Genomic DNA, 22,007 nt, shown 5'->3' with positions numbered 1-22,007 from the left:
TCACGGTCGGATGTTTTTATTTGCTTCTTGAACTTACAACTCGCTGTTGTAAATCCATTTCCATCGGCATTTGAATCTTTATTGATGATGTTGGATAGTTGTTGATCTCGTGTTTGTTGCAGCCCGCGTCACAATTCAGTTCAGATTTCCTTTTGAATAAATACTGTTGTTGCATAGAACGGACTTCCATATTTGAGAAAATATGTATAAAATGCTTCTGTAAACAATTAAATGAATTCCCGTTGAAATACCTTCGCTGCCGTACCAGTATATTCCAAACTAGCGGTATAAGCTGTTAATACAGTCAAAAGGCAGTACTTTTTAATAATCCATTTGATCTTACACCATTCAATAACTCTAGATGGATGTTTGCGCTGACCTTTTTAATAGTAATAGCACAGACTAACAGACATAACACTTTGAAACCAAGCTTCGCAGGCTTTAACGGTCATTTTAAATATATTTGTAGTTGGGACTGTGGCCACATTTGCAATTATGGCGCCACTGACATATGACCAAGCATTTGGGAAATAAACCACTAGTAAAAAATTGCTACCAAACCTGAGGGGTAACCCACCAGCAAATGAGTGTTTGGAACCGTGAATAAAAGGTGGAGCTAGTGTTCTGAGAAAATTACCGGATCGATATTTTTTGAAGGAATTCCTTCATAGTGTTATGTCTGTTAGTCTGTGGTAATAGTAGTTGAAACTGACGTAAGATTTAGAAATCGACTAAATTTGAGCAAATAGCCTTCTACGAGAAAAATAAGTATACATATTAGACATGAGCATTTTAATTCAGTTGACGTTATCTCGCTAAAGACGTTGAATCTCTAATATGACGACTTGTCATTTCTATTGTTTGTTTACTATTTACCTGACAGTGTCATTCCAACCGAGAACGAGACGTGTCAATGGCTCAATGCACAGTGGGACGAACCCGGTCTTAAGTCCATATATGAATGTTATGAGATATTCTCACTAGTATTTTTCTCCTATCAACTGAGCCATCAGAGACATTTTTGCGAGATTTTAAATGATTTGAACGTAAAATGAATTTTTGGCTGCTTTTTAGGGCATAATTCAAGTGTTTTTTGTATGTTTTGACCATAGGAACTACATCCGGTTATTTTCGATTTTCAAAGAAATGGTTGATTTTATGCATTGAACTCCTTCACCAAAATTATCCGTGTGATAAAATTACATCGTAAAATCGCCAAAAATAAGTCACTAGTTGGTTTAGTTAGTGTTTAGATTGGTTATGAATTTTTGTTGAATTCTAACTTCTAGTGCAATAACAACAACGACGCCCGCGAATGCCCGCGATCACACTATATTCATTCGAAAGCTTTTAATTTTCTCCTTAAAATGAGTAGGGTTGCTGTGCCCTAATTCATCGTAGCACCTCTATTCATCCCACCCATTTAAACACATTAGTTAGAGCAGTATCTGCTATCTCTATTCAACGCATTAGCTCAAATGGTAGGATGAATAAGGGTGCGTTGTACTCGACTTTTCGCTTCGCTCTAACGCGAGTATTTTACATTTTCCAAGCCAGATTTTTTATTGATCTGCTTCTTAAGAATGAAGCAAAGGCGTTGGTACCTATTTCAGCGCATTCTAATCAGTGTATGCCGTATTATCAGCGAAATAGTGTGGCATCGTGCCTAATGAGATGAGTAAGGGCACGTCTACCCTATACGCTAGTTTTGCAAAAACTTGCGATAAGCAGTCAAAAAAAAAACTGCGAATGGAGACGCATGGTTATTACTGATATTGAATTTGAATACTCACTTTATAGCTAGAATAATGACACGAATACATGCACAACTTTCAAATAGCATTGAGAGCATGATCCACAAGGGTTTTACTAGTGATCAAGAGTAAGGAGCCGAGTGGGAAGTATGTTTTTTTAGATGGTAGAGGTATTAAGAATGATTGAAAATCAGTAAATATTTTAAACCATCTGAAATAGGTTATAAAATGTTTCTGCGCAATAACTGTCGAATATAGTGTACACAGTTAAGTTCTAGTCATTTGGTAAGACTATTTTGATCCAAATTTGCATAGCACTGATATAGCTTAAGTGTATGCGATATTATCCAAATAAAATAAGACCATTTTAAAATGAACCATATACACGAAAAAAGGATTTTGGATTTATTTTCATTTAAGATATGAAATAAGGAATCTAAGTAACTTAAAATACACCTACGAAAAAAATCGTTAACCATCTTTTTGATTAGTGAATGTAATTAAACATCCACCAAGACGCTCAAAATATTTGTTTTGAAAATGTAGCTTCCATATCAAGTAACCCACTAACGAATTAAATGTTTCAAAATGAGCCGAACACATCTTATTTGAACCGTAAAAACAAAATAGTCATTTCTGAAGCCTCATCATGAGATGTCAATTAATTCGTTTCGATATGAAAAATAAATTTCAAAATTACTATTGAAAAAAGTCATTATAAAAGACAAAATACTTACTTTTGAGCCACTCTAATAAGTAATAAAGTTAAAATAAAAATTCAGCGCACAAAAACTTCTTTAAAAAAATTCACAACAAAATAATTTTTGAGCCACCCTAACATATAATGTGTTAATATCAAAAACGATTTAGCACACGAAAATTAATATACACAAATTTTAGGAACGATTTCGAAAAAAAACAAGTTTTTTTAAGGCACCCATGAATAGTAAATGCTTATTATTGAGATGTTTTAATATCAAAAACGAATTCTGCATCCCAAAATTACATAAAATGGTTCTATTTGAACCGATACGGCAAAGTTTGGACTTTAGTCCACCTTTTGTTCTAAGTCGTGCCATTGTGCATTGGTTACCACTGAATCGGTCAAGTGGGCAGTTGATATTTTTTCTCCATACAAATCACCCGGAAAAGACGGAATACTTTCCGCGCTACTGCAAAACGGATTTGATATTCTCAAACATGTCTTGAAAAGCTTATGCTTTCCAGTCTTGCTACCGGGAATATCCCGAAAGCATGGCGAGAAATAACTGTTAGATTTATCCCCAAAGGAGGGCGATCAAGCTATGAAGAAGCCAAGAGTTTTAGGCCTATCAGCTTAAGTTCTTTTATTCTGAAAACTTTGGAACTTCTAATCGATCATCACATTAGGAACGTTAGTTTAGTTGAATATCCACTGCACAACATGCAACATTCATATCAGTGTGGAAATCCACGATCGCTCTGCTTTACGTTGTTGTTTACAACATTGAGAAAGCTTTCTCGCTCAAGCAGTCTAGCTTGGGAGTATTCCTATGTCCTTCCAGTCTATTCTAGAAGCGACGCGCGGTCATGGGATATCTGCATGTATCTTGGGTTGGAGAAACGCAATGCTTTGTAACCGCATTCTTCGCTCGTCACTGCGACAGGCTGAGATACGGAAGGTGAGTATTTGCGGTTGTCCTCAGGGTGGCGTTCTGTCACTTTTGTTATGGAATTTGGTTACCGACGGCTTGTTGAAGAAACTCAATGAGCTTGGATTTTCAACCTACGGGTTTGCTGACGATTACCAAATACTAATTACTGGACTTTCATCGAAACAATCTTTGACTTAATGCAACATGCATTAAGAGCTCTCGAACAGTGGTATCGACAAGTTAAATTATCAGTTAACCCAAACAAAACTGCTATGGTTCTTTTCACGAACATTGTTCTTTTAACGAAGAAACGAATAACAACCGGGGTTCGTCCCCTGCAGGTCTTTGATTCTGAGCTACTGTGTACAGATCAAGTCAAATACGTTGGAGTTATATTGGATTCCAAACTGAATTGGTCTGCTCACATTGAGTTCAGAGTCAAGAAAGCTTGCATGGCCTTCGGGCAATGCAAAAAAATTTTTGGAATGACCTGGGGTCTCGAACCTAAATACATCTATTGGATTTACACGACAATTGTGCGTCCAATACTGTCATACGGATGCCTTATGTGGAGGCGGAGGGGAGAGGTGATGACAGTCCAGTAAAAGCTGCAAAGAATGGCGCTCATAGCGTTGACTGGTGCTTTCACTTCAACTTCGACTGCTGCTCTTGAGGCAATTCTAAATATCAAATCATTACACACTCCTAAAACAAGAAGCACTATCATGTGCATACAGACTGCAGGTTACTGGGCTTTGGAACAGTAATCATGTTGATCTTGCTAACAGTCATACACGATTGTGGTCACAAATGGTTACATGGGGTGAAGATATTCTTGCTCCCAGCAATTTACACTCACTTGTAGTTTTCCTTACAGGACATTCCATGTGAAGATTCCCTCTCGAGAGGAGTGGTTGTCTGGCTACATGGAAAGACAACAACAAACGCAAGTGGTCTGTTACATCGACGGTTCTCTGATGGAGGGACGTGCTGGTGTATACTTCCGTGAAATGAGATTGGAGCAACCTGTAACAGCTGACTAGCTCAATCGGTGTTACTGCTCAAGGTCGGCTTTCCCACTGCTGCTTTAGGAGGACTCACAACCGATTACTTACCGCAAACCAGACAACAAGGCAGATCGACAAACAGGAAAGACTTTAAGGCTCAGTAGAAAAAGAAAGTACAATTATCAAACATACATTTTTACTTATTTATTAAGGGAAACATAATCTGTAGGAAAAGGGGAGAAGGTATCGATGCGGCCGAACAGGAACTGATGGGGCACGTGCGACAGGATCATACTGGTGTGGAGAGAGAGAGAGAGCGAGGGCATTCATACCTTAAGTATTGCGATGGTACGATGGTCGTCGGAGAATAGAGCCATTGGTTATATAGGTGTCGTTGACTCTTCTCCTGGTGCTCGTGTACGGAGGGGAAACTCATCGGCCCAAGTGTCGATGAGCGGGGGCCAGGCTCAACCAGACCTCAACGGACTCAAGCCTCCGAAACGTTCGTTTCCACCAATCGACGAACACGTGTGACTCGGCAATATCATAAAGGGGCTCACCGGTCACCAGCACCACTCGACGTGATTGAATGAAGATGATGTCGCGGCGTGAGGGTTCACCACGTGGTAATGAAGTCCGCTGACGACGGCTGTTTTAATGTCCTCACGCACCAGTTGGTTCTTGTCACCGTTGTCGGCCTGGAAGGCGGTTACATCAGAAAACTGTTGCTTCCAAGCGGATGGTTCAGGATGGTCCGTGCTTGTTCCGGACGGACTGTGTTTGTTCCGGACGGACGGTACTTGTTACGGACGGACGGTGCTTGTTCCGGACGGACGGTGTTTGTTCCGGACGGAAGATGCTTATTCCGGACGGACTGTGCTTGTTCCGGACGGACGGTGCTTGTTCCGGACGGAAGATGCTTATTCCGGACGGACTGTGCTTGTTCCGGACGGACGGTGCTTGTTCCGGACGGAAGATGCTTATTTCGGACGGACTGTGCTTGTTCCGGACGGACGGTGCTTGTTCCGGACGGACGTTGTTTCCCGGACTTTTGCACTTGGCACGTGCTGCACTTCGTTCACCGACTAGAGACTCCAATCACACGCCTCGTCACTTTGACCGTCGTAATTCAACTGACTTCGCCTTTTCCTCACATCTCTCTAGGCTCCTCTGTCCATCTCGTTTTTCTCTCTCTCTCTCTCTCTCTCTGGACCGGATGTAGTGGTGTTGCGTGCCGAATATATTCGCCGTGAAGTTTGCCACAATGCATGTGGACCGACGAGATGCTAGCCGTCTACTTTAGGGTAATGGGATATATGTGGACTAAACTAATACTAAAATTAAATAATTAACTCAAAACAAAAATAGAAACCTTTTTATGACTAATTTTATAAGAACCTTCAATATAGTAATGAGCAAATGCAAACAAACAATTATATTGCAAATCAATGTACATTAAACAAGAAGTTCTTGTCCGTCGATCTGATGGAATTGTGACCGGTCTATCAACGGTAACAATCATCCCTCCGCCAGGGGAAAAATTGCTGAGACATATAGGTGTATCAGTAATTTTTCTGCCGCATACTATAAAACCCGCTATGACCTTCTCCAAACATTCGGACTATGGTGGGGCATGAATCCGGAATTTAGTTCTTCGTATTTAACTTCGTTGGGAACGCAGCATTTTCAACCTCTATAGAATCGTCTATAAGCCACCGGACCGGTGCTGCAATTTCTTTTCCTCTTACGACCAGAGTCCGAGAAACACTATCTTCTTTCTCGAGCACCTCCATACTAGCCTTAAGCGATAACGATATCCTATTCTAGCCTATAGTAATTTCGTGTCTATCTCATTCATTCATCATTCAATTGGGTACCCATTACTGCACATTCATTCGCCACTCATTCTTTTGATTCTCTCCATTGCTTTATACCTATACTAGCTAAATTTTCCTCAAATTCTCTCTTCAGGTTTTGAGAAGTTTCTGACTTATGCTTTTAATATTCCTCATAGTCAATCTTCCGACATTTGAGAAGACGTCGAGGCGACTGCTGCCTCGGACGTACCCAGAATTTATCGATTCACGCAAATCTCAACTTCAGTGGTTTTCTTCCGAAAAGACTTAGTTTCCTTAATTTTTTGATAATACTTTATCTACAGTAGCATTGACCTGCTTTACCTTGATTTCCAAATATAGAAATCAATCGAAACAGTCATTTGAAATTCTTTGCCGGATGGTAACCGGATCAAAGATGCGAGGCAATATTCTTGATTACCTATTTTTATATGAACACATGTAAGCGAACAGGGGCGAATTCTGAGGTGAAAAGAAACAGCTGTCAACGATTTATCGAATGAAGGCTGCTTCACGATGTTCCCAACAACGAAGGTAGGAAATTAAGGTTTTAAGGGAAATGGATTCACCCCGGCAGACAGGAGTGTTGGAATTGCTGGAATTATGACCAGAATAACTCCTGCTTCGAGGTCTAGTTACCCAGATAAGTGTTACACGTACAATGGTTTGTATACAGATTATATTTTTTTTGGTAAATTCAAAAACCATAAATTCCAATACGAAGGAAAGTTTACCGGTTTTGAGTGGGTCAATAAATCAACAATTGTTTGCGTAATGAGGAAAAGTGGATTATTTGAATACCAGCTTTCGTCGGTCCGAAATTTATAAAATCTATGTGCTTATTTACGAACGGGATAGTATAAGTAACCGAGAAAACAAATAAAGGTGCTAAAGTATGTTGCAATAAGTCGGGTGGATCAGTAACTAATCGCTTCACTGCTTACTGAGACCACACTTTAGCTTCTAAGTGGGAGAGTTCCTCCTCACATACTAACGCGCTTTCTTGTACAGTAGGCCAAATATTGATTTTGTCTCAGAAGTCCGCTCCCAGAATACAGTCTACAGTGAGATCTTTTACCACTAACGTTGATATTATTTTATGTTGTCCTTGAAAGTTAAATGGTAGCATTAGTTGCCCTAGGACGTCGAGTAAAGATCCACTGGCAGAACGAACAATTATAGGACGAGATAACGGTTGCATTTTTAGTGCTTTAACTTTTCCGTGCATTCTCTCACTTAATAAAGTGGGCTGGCTGCCTGAATCAAGCAGTCCTTTTGCCTGTACGTCGTATATTTTGATATCGGCGAAGGAAAGTCAGAGTTTGAGCGGAAAATGTTTACGCAGGTGGTTGTGACGGTCGGCGGTTTTCGATCGCCTGCAAACCATTTTTTTGGCAATATGGACAGTGTTGTGTTTCAAAACCTTTGAAACCGCATATTAGGCACATGAGCCCCTTATAATGTCTGCATTGATCTAATCCATGATTAGTTTGCCGACAGTAAAGACACTCAAAGCTTCTTGGTGGGTGGTGGGATTCCACAAGGGTTTGTAGGGTACGAGTTGGTTTTGAAGGACCTTCTTGAGGGTTCTCACTACCTATGGGTTGAAGTTTGTTTTGGTTGTGCCCCGAGGATTGTTTCGAGCCTTCCGAAAGATTATCCTTTCCTTTATAGTGGCTGTCTTTTTGCTTATGGGATCCGTTATTTTGATCAGTGTGTCTATGGGCCTGTTTATTGCCATTTCCGGTTTTATTGTTATCTGATTTTGAAGGTTTAGTCTCTGATATTGCGTTCGTTGACTTTTCTGTGCCGAACATTTTTGAGTACAGCGAAAAGTTGGACGCGTCAATAACATGACCAGCTTCTAACAATGCGGGAAGGTTTGATATTGGCTTCCAAAGAAGTGCCTTTTTGTAATCCATTCTCATGTTGCGTTTTAGAATGTCGAGCTTTTCTGAATCGCTTATGGGTGAAATCATTGATCGGAACATACTTTCCATATCATAATAATATTCTTGGAAGCTTTCATTGCGCTGCTGTCTACGTTGGTAGACTCTCGTGCGTACTAGTGAATCGAGTTCAGGGTGGGCAAAAGTTTTGCGGAGCTCACTGACTAGGTGAGACCAACTCATCAGGCGACCAGCAGATCTCATCGACATATACCAATTGAGAGCTGGTCCAGTAAATAAATGGAAAGCGGAATCGAACAGTTCAGCCTCAGATGTATGTTCTGATAGGGCTAACTGTGAAACCAATACCAAAAATTCGTTTAATTTTAGACCTTGGTCAGTACCGGCATATTTATCCAGCTTCCATCTTGACACTGGTAAGGACTGGTGGTTCAATTGTCCGCGCACATAATTCGTTGATGCTGGCGGGGCTACCGATAGCGGTATCTGATCATAGGTTTGATAAGGGGTAGGAATCTGGGGGCCATTCATACCTCCATTTAATGAAGTGGTGGGCGCCGGATAGTTTGGAAAACTAGGGTTTGGACCTGTGTATGAAGACGTGACAACTGGACGAGTCCAAGGACCTAAATAAGAATCAGGTAATAATGATGGTATCCTTGAAGGAACTGTGGTTGCTGTAGTGTAAACAGGTGGATTAAATATCGCCGTGGGGTAACGCATTGTCGTAACCTGAGCGAAAACGTTATCTGGGTAATAATCAACTGTTGAGGTTATTCGTGGGGTTAAATTTGTTATAGTTGTGGTTGTTAAACCGATTATTGAAGCGTGGGACAGGACGTTAGTAGCTGGCACGGATGTAGAAATAGCCGCGTTAGACTGTTTCGGGATTGTACCAGTGTATGCAATACTGGGTCTAACTGAGTGAAGTATATCTTCTCTGTAATATGGTGTAGTGGGGTTTGAAAACTGTTGTAGTTCCGAAGGTGTGTGGGTAAACTTGAATATCCTTAAAAGATACATTTCGTGTTCTAGCTGTTCGAGGGCTTGTTTGATATAAGTTGTTTCAGTTTCGCCCTTTTCCAAAACTCCCAGTCTATTCAGGGATTCTATGATTTTATCATCTGTCAATAAATTTGTTTGCTGAGGTTGAGGGGGTGGATTCTCTGTGAACAATTCCCCCAAACCGGGTACTTCAGGGTCCAGGAATTGATGCTGGGAGCGTCTCCCATAGAAATATTTGTTCAAATAAATCAGAACTTTCTCCTGAATTTTGTTTAGCGTGCCTATCTCTTCTGTTCTCGCGTAACTTTTCAACAAGATAACTCTATTGCCGAGATGTAGTAACGATGACTGACATCTGGGGGGTAAATCTTTTGAAGTCTGTTTAATAGTCTCTTCTAAATGTCGTAATTTACTTTCGCACACACTTATTTCGTCACTTGGCGTGCGCTTTAGTGTCCTAACATTTGGAAAGTTTTCCTCCTTTTCCAGCTTAAGCCTCTCTCTTAACGAACGACGTTTTCTACACATACTATCATCCTGAACGGAAACAACTTCTCTAATTTCTAATTCGAAATCAAGCTCATCCTCGTTGAGATGACCCACTCGAATGTCGTAAATCAACTTTCCTAAATCACACTCTTGCACTTCTCTTGTAATCCTAGCTTCTGCCATCTTCAAATAATGTATCTAGAACGAACTGGGTATAAGAGAAAAATCAATCACTTGCCACTTCTGATTGCTACAGGTGTTTCTTCTAAATGCGTTCTAAACAAAGTTTAGGAAACCAACGTGAACGCCTTTCGCGTTCCTTCTCGCGTATTCAAACAAACTCTATGCTGGTTCACCAAAATCAAAATATCTGAAAAAGGACACAACACGTTTCACGATACACAGTAGGTGGAATCGTGAGTCTCCCAGAGCAGGTGGGAAAAATGTTCTCAGTCAAGATTACTGAGAATATTTTTCTTTACGCGGATCGCCAAATGTAACAGCTGACTAGCTCAATCGGTGTTACTGCTCAAGGTCGGCTTTCCCACTGCTGCTTTAGGAGGACTCACAACCGATTACTTACCGCAAACCAGACAACAAGGCAGATCGACAAACAGGAAAGACTTTAAGGCTCAGTAGAAAAAGAAAGTACAATTATCAAACATACATTTTTACTTATTTATTAAGGGAAACATAATCTGTAGGAAAAGGGGAGAAGGTATCGATGCGGCCGAACAGGAACTGATGGGGCACGTGCGACAGGATCATACTGGTGTGGAGAGAGAGAGAGAGAGAGCGAGGGCATTCATACCTTAAGTATTGCGATGGTACGATGGTCGTCGGAGAATAGAGCCATTGGTTATATAGGTGTCGTTGACTCTTCTCCTGGTGCTCGTGTACGGAGGGGAAACTCATCGGCCCAAGTGTCGATGAGCGGGGGCCAGGCTCAACCAGACCTCAACGGACTCAAGCCTCCGAAACGTTCGTTTCCACCAATCGACGAACACGTGTGACTCGGCAATATCATAAAGGGGCTCACCGGTCACCAGCACCACTCGACGCGATTGAATGAAGATGATGTCGCGGCGTGAGGGTTCACCACGTGGTAATGAAGTCCGCTGACGACGGCTGTTTTAATGTCCTCACGCACCAGTTGGTTCTTGTCACCGTTGTCGGCCTGGAAGGCGGTTACATCAGAAAACTGTTGCTTCCAAGCGGATGGTTCAGGATGGTCCGTGCTTGTTCCGGACGGACTGTGTTTGTTCCGGACGGACGGTACTTGTTACGGACGGACGGTGCTTGTTCCGGACGGACGGTGTTTGTTCCGGACGGAAGATGCTTATTCCGGACGGACTGTGCTTGTTCCGGACGGACGGTGCTTGTTCCGGACGGAAGATGCTTTTTCCGGACGGACTGTGCTTGTTCCGGACGGACGGTGCTTGTTCCGGACGGAAGATGCTTATTTCGGACGGACTGTGCTTGTTCCGGACGGACGGTGCTTGTTCCGGACGGACGTTGTTTCCCGGACTTTTGCACTTGGCACGTGCTGCACTTCGTTCACCGACTAGAGACTCCAATCACACGCCTCGTCACTTTGACCGTCGTAATTCAACTGACTTCGCCTTTTCCTCACATCTCTCTAGGCTCCTCTGTCCATCTCGTTTTTCTCTCTCTCTCTCTCTCTCTGGACCGGATGTAGTGGTGTTGCGTGCCGAATATATTCGCCGTGAAGTTTGCCACAATGCATGTGGACCGACGAGATGCTAGCCGTCTACTTTAGGGTAATGGGATATATGTGGACTAAACTAATACTAAAATTAAATAATTAACTCAAAACAAAAATAGAAACCTTTTTATGACTAATTTTATAAGAACCTTCAATATAGTAATGAGCAAATGAAAACAAACAATTATATTGCAAATCAATGTACATTAAACAAGAAGTTCTTGTCCGTCGATCTGATGGAATTGTGACCGGTCTATCAACGGTAACAAACCTCACTCACTAGGTAGATACTGTACTGTATTCCAAAAAGAAATCTATGCGATTATGTGCGGGGTACAATCGACCCTCCAACTGAGCTTGTCCGGCAAAGTTATAAACTTCTGCTCCGATAGTCAGGCTGCAATCAAGGCCCTTAGCTCAGACAAATCACGGTCTAAGCTAGTGATCGCGTGCCGAACCCAAATCGAAGAGCTATGTATTGTCAACGCTATCTACCTTGTGCCCGGACATTCCGGTATTACAGGAAATGAATGGGCTGACGAATTGGTTAGGGCAGGTTCAGCGATTGACTTCGTTGGTCCTGAGCCCGCCCTGCCCATTTCGATAAGTTGGATAAGGAAAAAATACGGTCCTGGGCTGCTTCCGAGCACCGCAATTATTGGAGAAATCTATAAACGTGTCGCCAAACAAAGACGATTCTAGAACAACTGGTCGGTGTTAGGTCAGATCGGACTAAGTGGCAGTGCATTGATTTCGAGAAAAACGCGTTTAAAGTTTGAATCGCAGCATCCTTTACATTATAATTGGAAAATAATTTTTACTAAAATTCTTGTTTATTGTTTCATATTTTAAATCTGGTAAAAGTGGAATGTAGATTAAGAAATTCTTTATCCAGTGCTATCATTAACTCATTTTTTGATGTTTTGCGACTTGGTCCGGTCTGACTTAATACCGACCAACTGTACCCAGTGATTTGGAAAAATCTTCTACATTTTTCGAAGCTCCACTGCGGCATGCTGACGAGGGCTTTAACCGGCCAGTGTAAACTCAATTATAACATGGAAACTATTCAGCACGCTGTGTCTTTTTCATGTGATCTTTGTGAATCCGACTACGAAACCACATATCATCTGATATGCAACTGTCCAGCGGTAGCGCTATTGCGATTTCGAGTTTTCAGCCGTCCTTACATAGACGACACCATGTTTGGATGACTGAAACTCAGAGACCTACTAAAGTTTCTTATCCAATGTGGTAAAGAGCTTTAGGCTTACTCGCAGCGAGTTGAACTACTTGTGTAATTAACTTACCTGCTGTTTGTTTTTGTTCTGTTATTTTCCCACCCTTCCAATTCTACTTCCCCCCACCTCGTTCTGCTTTCCTGCCGCTCAGGAAATGATATAAACACAGGGTAATGCACAAATCCCCGACTTCATACGGGGAACGTGTCATTTAAGCCAATATATTCTGATTCCTGATTTCTAATTGGTTTAATGAAACAAAATATTGATATTTGTTTTGTGTGGATTTCCTTCACAATTGACTAAAAACATTTTTTTTGCTAGGATTAAGAGGTTCTATCATTGATATAAGCACTTTTTAATAAACTTTTAAATGAGATTTGTTCTCTAAGGCCCACAGAAAAATAAAAAAAAATTAAAAAATGATTGGGCTTTGAAAAAGTTGCGAAAACCGCTTATATACGACAATTTTTCATAAATCGCAAGTGCGGAACCTCTAGATGATTTTTTAGAAACTTGATTTGTTCTACAAAAGTGCTTAAAATATACTTATCCTCCATTATAGGGATGAGCACCATGACTTTTCTACCATCGATTTTTTGAGACAGCCTAATGTCCATATGAGCCTGCCTAGTCCTAGTTTTCCGTTCTATGTTTATAACTGATTCACTCTAGAATACCTATCCGTCTTTCAATTTTATTGCTTACGTTTCTCTAAGTCTTAAATTTGCCGAAAATAGCCCACAAAATCGATACAGGAAGTTAGTTTGTTCCGCAAAAATGCGCGATTCGACACTGCAAACAACTTTGTAGAAGATTCTAAGAACGTAGGAGAATCACTAAAAAAGTTATCATGAAAAAACTAATTTTAAGGGGTCTTCCATATAACAAGTTCCATGACTCGAAAGCTATTGTATGATATCTTCAGCAACATCTTTTTAGTAACATTTTCTACAACTTTGCCGAAGACACATAGTTTCTATCTTGATTGGTTCAGGAGATAAATTGCGTATATCACTTATAGGTAACTTAATCACTGAACAATATATTCTTGTAGATGCGCAATCATAAAGGCAAGAGCTTCTCCGAACAAAGTATACTCCTAAAGTTAACGGTTTAGACGCTTTTAATTTTGAGCACGAGAACGACGTGCTGTGGGGGGTCACCCTAAAATAGCCTTTGCAATAGTTCAAATCATACTTAACACAACGTGAACAAACAATTCTCTTTCAAAATATACTCTGAATCCATACGTGTAACATATAGTGTACTAACCCCAAATCCCCCTTCCCCCCAGGGATCAGGCGACAGGAAACTTTTCATGGAAATGAGAAATGCTGAAGACGCTGAAGTATTCCAAAATGAAAAGAGTTTGTCTATTCTTTAAGGTTGCACAGAGAATGCGCAAAATTCGCAAACGAAAAAAGCAGATTTTTTCAACACCGTATGTCAGATCTTCATAAAAATCAATCAGCGTATGTAGAATGTTGTTACAGTACAGTGACCAGATGTTTTCAAGACGAATGCGGGACGCGCTCAAGAAACCTATTTACGATGTACGTTTGCCAAATATTTTCACAAATTGTGTAAGACTAATAAACTTTTCGTAAGTATTCGCGACCAGGGTCGTATCAGAAGACTAAAAGGACATCGCGACAATCAAAATATTTTGGCTTAATTTGCACATTCCTCACGAAGTTCGGAGATTGGGCAGCTCGAATCAAAATTTTTATGAGAGTTTTGATCAATATGAATGTACAATGAAAGTACAGAAAAATATGAAATTTGTTCGAGATATAGGCGCAATCAGACTCCAAGCTCACATCTGTGGAACATTACCATATAATAATGAATAAAGCCAATAGTATGCTGGGCTTTATTAAACGTTTCAGCTATAATTTTCAAGAAACACAACTCAACCATGATACAATAGATACAAACGTCAGATCGATTTCGAAGTATTGCAGCATAGTATGCAATCCATGCATTACCCTGTGCGAAGAACGTATCGAGCCTGTCCAAAACCATTGTCTTTTGTAGAAAACACTTAACTAGATGGCATTTCCTCATTTTCGTATGAAGCACGTTGAATGCTCATACATACATAGAATTGTTTGTACCTAGCTGTCATCTAGAACTTGTTATTCATTTCAAGAACAATACAATATTTTAGGGCAAACTATGCTAAAATTGCCCCGTCAATAGAATGATGCGTGATTATAATAAAGATTGTGAAATAATTGACCTCTTAATATACAGAAAATATTAGTATAGTGTATACATAAATATAATAAAATAAAATAAATGTGCTAAACATTGAGTGATATTTGTCAATTTTAACTATATAAATGTGTAAGGAATAACGTATAATGATAATTTATTGTGTGAAGGGGTATTGATAACACTGCATCAGTTAGAACTTATTCGCAAAGAATTGGGACCATTTTCAAGTAAGGTTAAAATAAGTTGATCACCTGATTCTATTTTCTCTACTTGTATAGTTTTAAGAGTTTAAATCTGTTTGATGGCATGCACCAACTTGTATACAATACTGAATAACTCTGTAAAAAGTCAACAAAGGATCAAAGCAAAGCCACAAATATGGTACACAATGAGTAAATATGAACTAATGGAAACACCACGCGGTCAGCGTAGTTGAAGACGACGTCGGTATGGCAATGATGACTTGGCGTCAAATGCGCATTAATTGATCATCGACCATCGTCATTCATTTTCACACAGTACACTTAGCCGTCCCGCTTTCAAATTTGAACAAGGAAAAACCTGGATGTTCTCATCTGGTTTATATTTTTCCAAACATCAGCCTGCTTGTGGTGATTGGCAGTCAGCACCACAAGGGATAAAATAAACAACCATCTGCCGCGGTATGCGGGTTCCTGACAACAAGCGATCGTACAGCTATACTGCGGGTGGGGTTTAGTCCGGTCAGAAAACTCTCGGTAGCCGACAAAGTATTCTATTATAATACACAATAAGCCTGTGGACGCTGACGAAGTTGATCAATGAATTGGCATAAACTAGCAGAAAAGTAATTTTATGTCGATTAATTAATCGACTTCGTCATAGTGCACAGAATAATACTTGCAAGTACAGGATGTCCGGCCTTTGCATAATTTAAAAATGGCACGTGTTAGAATGGCGAAATGAAATTAAAAAATAAATAAAATTGAAATGTGAAAAAAGAGGATAAGTGAAAGGTATGTGTTACTTAATTGCTTCTACAACTACTTACCACTGTGCACTGGTACTAATAACACGTTACTTTTGGGATTTTCGATTAATGTGCACCGGTGTAGTGGAGTGCACTGGTTTTGCACTTTCTAGCAGAAGTGTCAATGAAACATACCCAGTTTTCTGCACGGAAAAATAAAACAACCCACAGAATAAGTTCTTTTATCTTAAATTTAAGTAGTTTTGAGTTTTGCGTCGCTTTCGCATTTATTAGTGTTGTTAAAACAGAGAGAGGTTCGACTCAGTCGGGGTCTTCCACGGAAAAGGTACTTTTAAGTTGCTTGAAGAATACTCAAAATTAGGTAGATTCAACTTAAATTTAAGTATATTTAACTCAAGGTTGAGTATAAAAAACCTCTCAATGAGTTGTGATTTTTGCCGTGGTTAAAGGAAAACTACCTTCAACACGGTTTACCTAATTTTACCTTATTCCACTATACCCCGAGATTGAGCCAAAAGAGCTCAACTTGTGGTAGTTTTTTGTATCCGTGTGTACCTCTGCAGAAAATAGTGCAGAACCAGAGCACTGCACTACACCGGTGCACATCAATCGAAAATCTCATTTGATTTGTATATCTACCCAGTAAGTCTAGCCGGAAAATAAATTGGAATGTTGGCAGGGTCTAGTTAGTATTCGGCTCTAGTGACACATCCGATACTAAGTATAATCGGTTGTGTCGCTAACTAGAGCCACTCGAAATTCCAGTTGAACTTACTGGGATACTTATCGGTTCATGATAACTGACGGTCACGGCTTACGTATACGTTTCTGTTAGCAGTGACTGACGGTAATGAACATTTAGGAGAAGAGATCGAATACAAAGCCGAATTAAATAAGTTTTATTAATATTTCTTAAACCTCATACCACAGACTTAAATGAACGGTTATATAGTATCAGTCTACGCACGTAATTTTGTGATGAACCACTAGCTTTTCTACTCCCCTAATGCTAACCTTTTTCGTGTCTAAAAGTGCAAAAAATGTGTGTAAATCGCCACCCATCAGTGTATGAAGAAGGGCTGCCAAAGTTTCAAACATCTATTTCCGATTGAATTTTTGTTGAACAAAAAACATTTTTCTCTATCTATGAGATTTACTGAATTTCTGTCAACCTCAACCAAAGGTCAGATAACATAATACGGAAGTATTGATTATAGCTAGAAGCGCCATTGTATCGATGGGTGGCCCACCATAAATTCCTAAATTCAAATAATTCCCATAAAAGGTTCATTTTATCACATACCTAGACCTACTATCTCCAAACAATTCCACTTGTGCGGTAAAACCGAACATAATGTTGATAATACATAAACAGTACAGTATTGTAAACATTAAAATAGCAAGAAAGGAAAAGAAAAAGATGTTTAGTGTGTGCGAAACATATAACTTATACAGTGTCGGACAAAACAATATGGCCACTAATCTGAGTGCGATTTGTTAGAAAAAATTCAAGATAGCCATATCAACGAGCGCCGGGCTGAAAAGGTTTCCTTTTAACCCAACAAAAACACCTGAAAAATTTGAAACTGATGATTTGTAGTGAACCAATGCAATGGCTTTTTATTGAAATTTTACATTTTTTTCGCTTCTTTCCTTACATACATTATTTTAAAACCAGTAAAATTAATATGAAATTGCATATATAAAGTTTTTATTGGTGCGAGATACAAATTAAATTAAAAAAAAATTCGCACTACGTCGATCACTCCTAACCAGGGGGTGGCAACCCTATGTTGATAATGAAAGTATGGTGGGCCCAGCCGCTTCTAGGCTTCTGCCACCTATGCTCTTGCATTGGGTTGTTTTAATTTTAACAAATAGAGATGTTGGCTTGAAAAAATGGCTGCGTAGCAGGGGGCTGTTCCTAACCTAATAACGTGAACTTGGTTAGAATGGTGTATAGAAATCGAAGTGTCACATTCGAAATGTAAATGTCATACCATCAGACAGACAAGTTTTGGAAGTATTTGTCTACAATATGCGTTTTGTGAAACTATCCGCAAAAGAAAGCGCAAGACTAACGATTGATGCCGCTTCAATATTTTGGCAATAAGCGCGTAAACCAACTCTTGAATTTTAAAAATGCAACGGCAACACTGCGAACACTACATTGCAGACGACCAACACGGTTTTCTGCGTAAACAATCGACAACGACCACTCTGCTCTCTTTCACAACATATGTACTCGATGAATTCGCTGACGGATTGCAAACCGATGCATTTACACGAACTCGATAACCGTGATATCACAATAGCAAAGCTGGACGAACTCGGTATTCATGGACAACTCCGGCGCTGGTTTCGTTCATACCTCGATGGATTGCAATTCCAAATCAGCATTAAGAAATGTCCATCTACACCATTCTTCGCTACATCCGGCATCTCACAAGGAAGCCATCTCGGGCCAGTTAAATGCCTCCTCTACTTTAAAGACGTCAATATCAAATTACAAGGATCCAGCCCTTCTTTGGTCGAAGACAAGAATTTTTTTCGACAAATACGGGATAAAACCGATGCCGAGTTTCTTCAGAGGGAACTGGAGAGCTTTAGTACGTGATTCAATTCAATTACCATTTATTCGGCTCGAGCATTCCAAGACACTCTCACGTCAAGGATTTTGGAGTCATCATGGATTCAGCTCTTTTGTTTAAACCACAGACTTCATACATCATGGATAAGGAATCAAGACCGCTTGGGCTCATTTTCCGAATAGCGGAAATCTTTGGGGACGTATTCTGTTTAAAATCACTTTATTGCGCACTAGTTCGCTCAGCACTAGAGTATTGTTTTACTATTTGGGATCCGTTCTACCAGAACGGCGGTGACAGAATCAAGGCCGTTCAACGCCTTGCACTCCGTCATCATCCTTAAAAATTTCTAAGGAATAGAGATGCTTTGATTTTACCGCCAAATATAGTTTTGTCAACTTATTTTAATGTTTTTAATCGTTGATGCTGTAACAAGTGGTTTAGTTTCGTCCAAGACTGTTGAGATTTTCGCGGTTCGTAATTTTTGTGTTTATTTGTGTATAGTGAGTTTCAAGAAAATAAATGTAAGATCTAACGGTAAGCAGCCCACCCAACACCCACATAGCACGCAGCCATCCATCACATGCAGCAGTTTCCACCACCCACCACTGGTAGCGCATATCGAAGGAAGTAGGCGGCCATGGAGGGTGGCGATAGCCACACAACTATAAGGACCGAATGGGGCGGAATATGTGGACGACTGAGGGGTCAACGGTCGAGGTTCGAGGTGAACGACCAGGACCAAAAACGCGATTAGCCTGGTAACCACCTAGCAAAGCGGTACGAAAAGTTTAAGTGGAAGATAAAGTTTTGAGCAGTGATTGCATTTAAGTGACGAAAGAGGAATCGAGTAAGGAGAAGACAACCAGGACCCTTCGGTTTTACCCTAGGAAACCTCCAGAGCGTGCTAGACCGCCGGAGTTTCCCGACCCGTCAACCATCATAAAAGCGCGATATAGTTGCGACCGCCATCGCGGAGTCAAGGCCGACGCCATTCCTACCGGCCTCCTAAAAGCTGCCTGGACACGTTACCACATTCAGGCCAGCACAGCAGGGTTACCAAGGTCCTTCTGCAGGCAACGAGACGCCGTTAACAACCAACGTAGATTCCGTGGCCGCCCTGCGAGCTACAACGGAAACTGTGAACACCACTGAGCACGACGGCGACGCAGCAGTAGCAGAAGGGGCCCCAAAACAACAGCAGGTGTAGTGCCACCATCGGCACCCGAGGTAGGAGTAGCTTAAGAAAGTGGGAAAAGTGCTCAACCAACAGAAAAATAAAAAGTGACATCGATATCCGGAAATATAGTGGGTTTTTACTTGAAGGTCAAACAAGCGTTTTCTTGGCAATAGTTCGCGATCGCAAGCCTTCCCTGAGAAGTGTAGAGGGGGGTCTCATAAGTGCTGGGAGTAACGACCCCGCCAGGTTACAATGCTTTCGCTCATTTTATATCAAAATTATGATCTGCATGAATCATCAAATAATATCTGAGCCGTATTCAATAGGTGATTTAACAAAAATAGTAATAGAATTGATACAACTTGTGGCTTTCATTTTTTCATATAACCAACATATTCAGAATGAAGGTGTTGAATCTATTAACAAAGGTATTGTAATTTCTCAAAGTTAGATAATATCAAAACTAGTTTTCGAGGGTGCACAATTTAGCTAGGTTTTTTCCGGCACCTCCATCCTCCACCATCAGAAATGAAAGTAACTAAAAGTATTGGTCTAATTTCAGAGTAGGTGATATATGGTGAAAGTTTCACTGAAACTGAAAATCACATTTATCGGTATAATGCTTATATAACATCATGTCTCAAACATCTGTATAAATCTGTTTCCAACAAAAAATCTGTACATCGGTATTACAGATTCTTTGTCCGAAAATGGTCAACAATGCCATGGGTGCGACTAACACTGGCACTAACTTATTGTCGGAATTAGGCAAATGCAGGCAGGCCATTCAAAATATGTGAGGAGATCGAGTGGCTATGCGAGAGGAAAGACACCTATCCGCAGGTCCCGTCCCAGCTTTAGATGTATTCTTCACTGTGTTTCTCAGTTTAGACCAGCGTCAATCTAGTGTGCCGGTTTTTGAAAAGAGGAGGTCGACATACAAATCCCTTGATTTGTAGTTAGTTTTTAGAACCGCAAAAAGTTGCTTTTTTACCAATTTTGCATACAGAAACACCAAATACCAAGTGTTGTAATAATTTGTATTTGGTGACACCTACTAAACCATCAACAAACCCAACCGTCCTCTAACTCAACAGAAGATGCTACCAGGAACTCCAACAAGATGACAGGAAGTAAGGAAGATGATTTCGCGACCGCCATCCACACACTAAAAAAAAGTTAATGCAATCAGCAATATACAAGATACCCACATCGGCGATAGCATGGACGAAAGTGACAATCAAGAAAATAGACTGAATGACCCTCAGATGTTATCAGCTGATGTTCAAAATGCATGATCGCCGCGGAAAAGAATCTCCGCACGCAACGGTTAATTGCGTGTGTAAAGAATTCGAAAATTGAATTGTGAAACGCTCGTGCTTGAGCGATACGAACAATCAAACCGGGCACCCAAATTTTTATTTCACAAATTGAATCAATGCCTTGATCATAGATACCACATACCGTTTTAAGAAACAGTTTCAAATGGGAAGGTTTACGCTAAGCATCGGACTAACCATAGCTAGCCCTTTTTCGTTTCGTACACAACAAACAGCTACGGTTTTACATCCTTTATGCAGGTCGAGCAAGTAAGTGTAAAAACAATTCCTAAGATAAAATATAGCGCATTCCAGTTTCCAAACTTGGGAACAGTCGGCTCGAGTGCTTGCTGGTGTCGAAAATTAAGGGCAGTAAAACTACGAGTTCCATTTAAACACTAAGGAGGAGCAAAACTGAGACTCCGCCAAGGCTACCAGTAGTCCCCGCTAGGGGTCTGGTTACTGGTCACATATGAAATTCCCATATAAGCGGGAACCAAAAATTTATTTTCAAAGGAGTCCACATGAATATTTCAGAAATTGAATTCATATTTTTAATGCCAAATGTCTTTCAAATGTATGAAACGGCGAGATTCGATGTCATCTCAAAAAAATTAGCGGTTATGGACATTTTGGGATTTGGTTGACTTTGCATCTTTTTGCCTTTCTCATATACAGAAAGGCTATGCAAGCACTCCAAAATTCTATCTTCCAACATAGGCTGAGAGGGCCGTGTGCCATTTATCACTCGATTCAGTGCGTCGAGTCGAGATCGCAAAATACCTGTGTGTGTATGTATGTGTGTATCAACTAATGTCACACAATTTTCTCAGAGATGGCCGATTTGCACAAACTTAGTTTTAAATGAACTAATATAATACTCCCATAGGCTTCTCTTGAATTTGTAGTTTCTCCGACTTCCCGTTCTAGAGTTACGGGTTAAAGAGTGCGGTCACAGCAATTTTCCACATAAACTGGCAACACTATGATGTCCGAATGATATAATACATATTCGAATGGGTTCAAGTTCATGGATTTGCGGGATTAGATCACTAAAAATCAAAGTAGTTTTGGTAACACTGGCCACTTATGACGGTTCTTGATG

This window comes from Topomyia yanbarensis, chromosome 2 (genome assembly GCF_030247195.1).
Source record: "Topomyia yanbarensis strain Yona2022 chromosome 2, ASM3024719v1, whole genome shotgun sequence".
Taxonomy (NCBI): Eukaryota; Metazoa; Arthropoda; class Insecta; order Diptera; family Culicidae; genus Topomyia; species Topomyia yanbarensis.
This window is presented reverse-complemented; position numbering follows the sequence as displayed.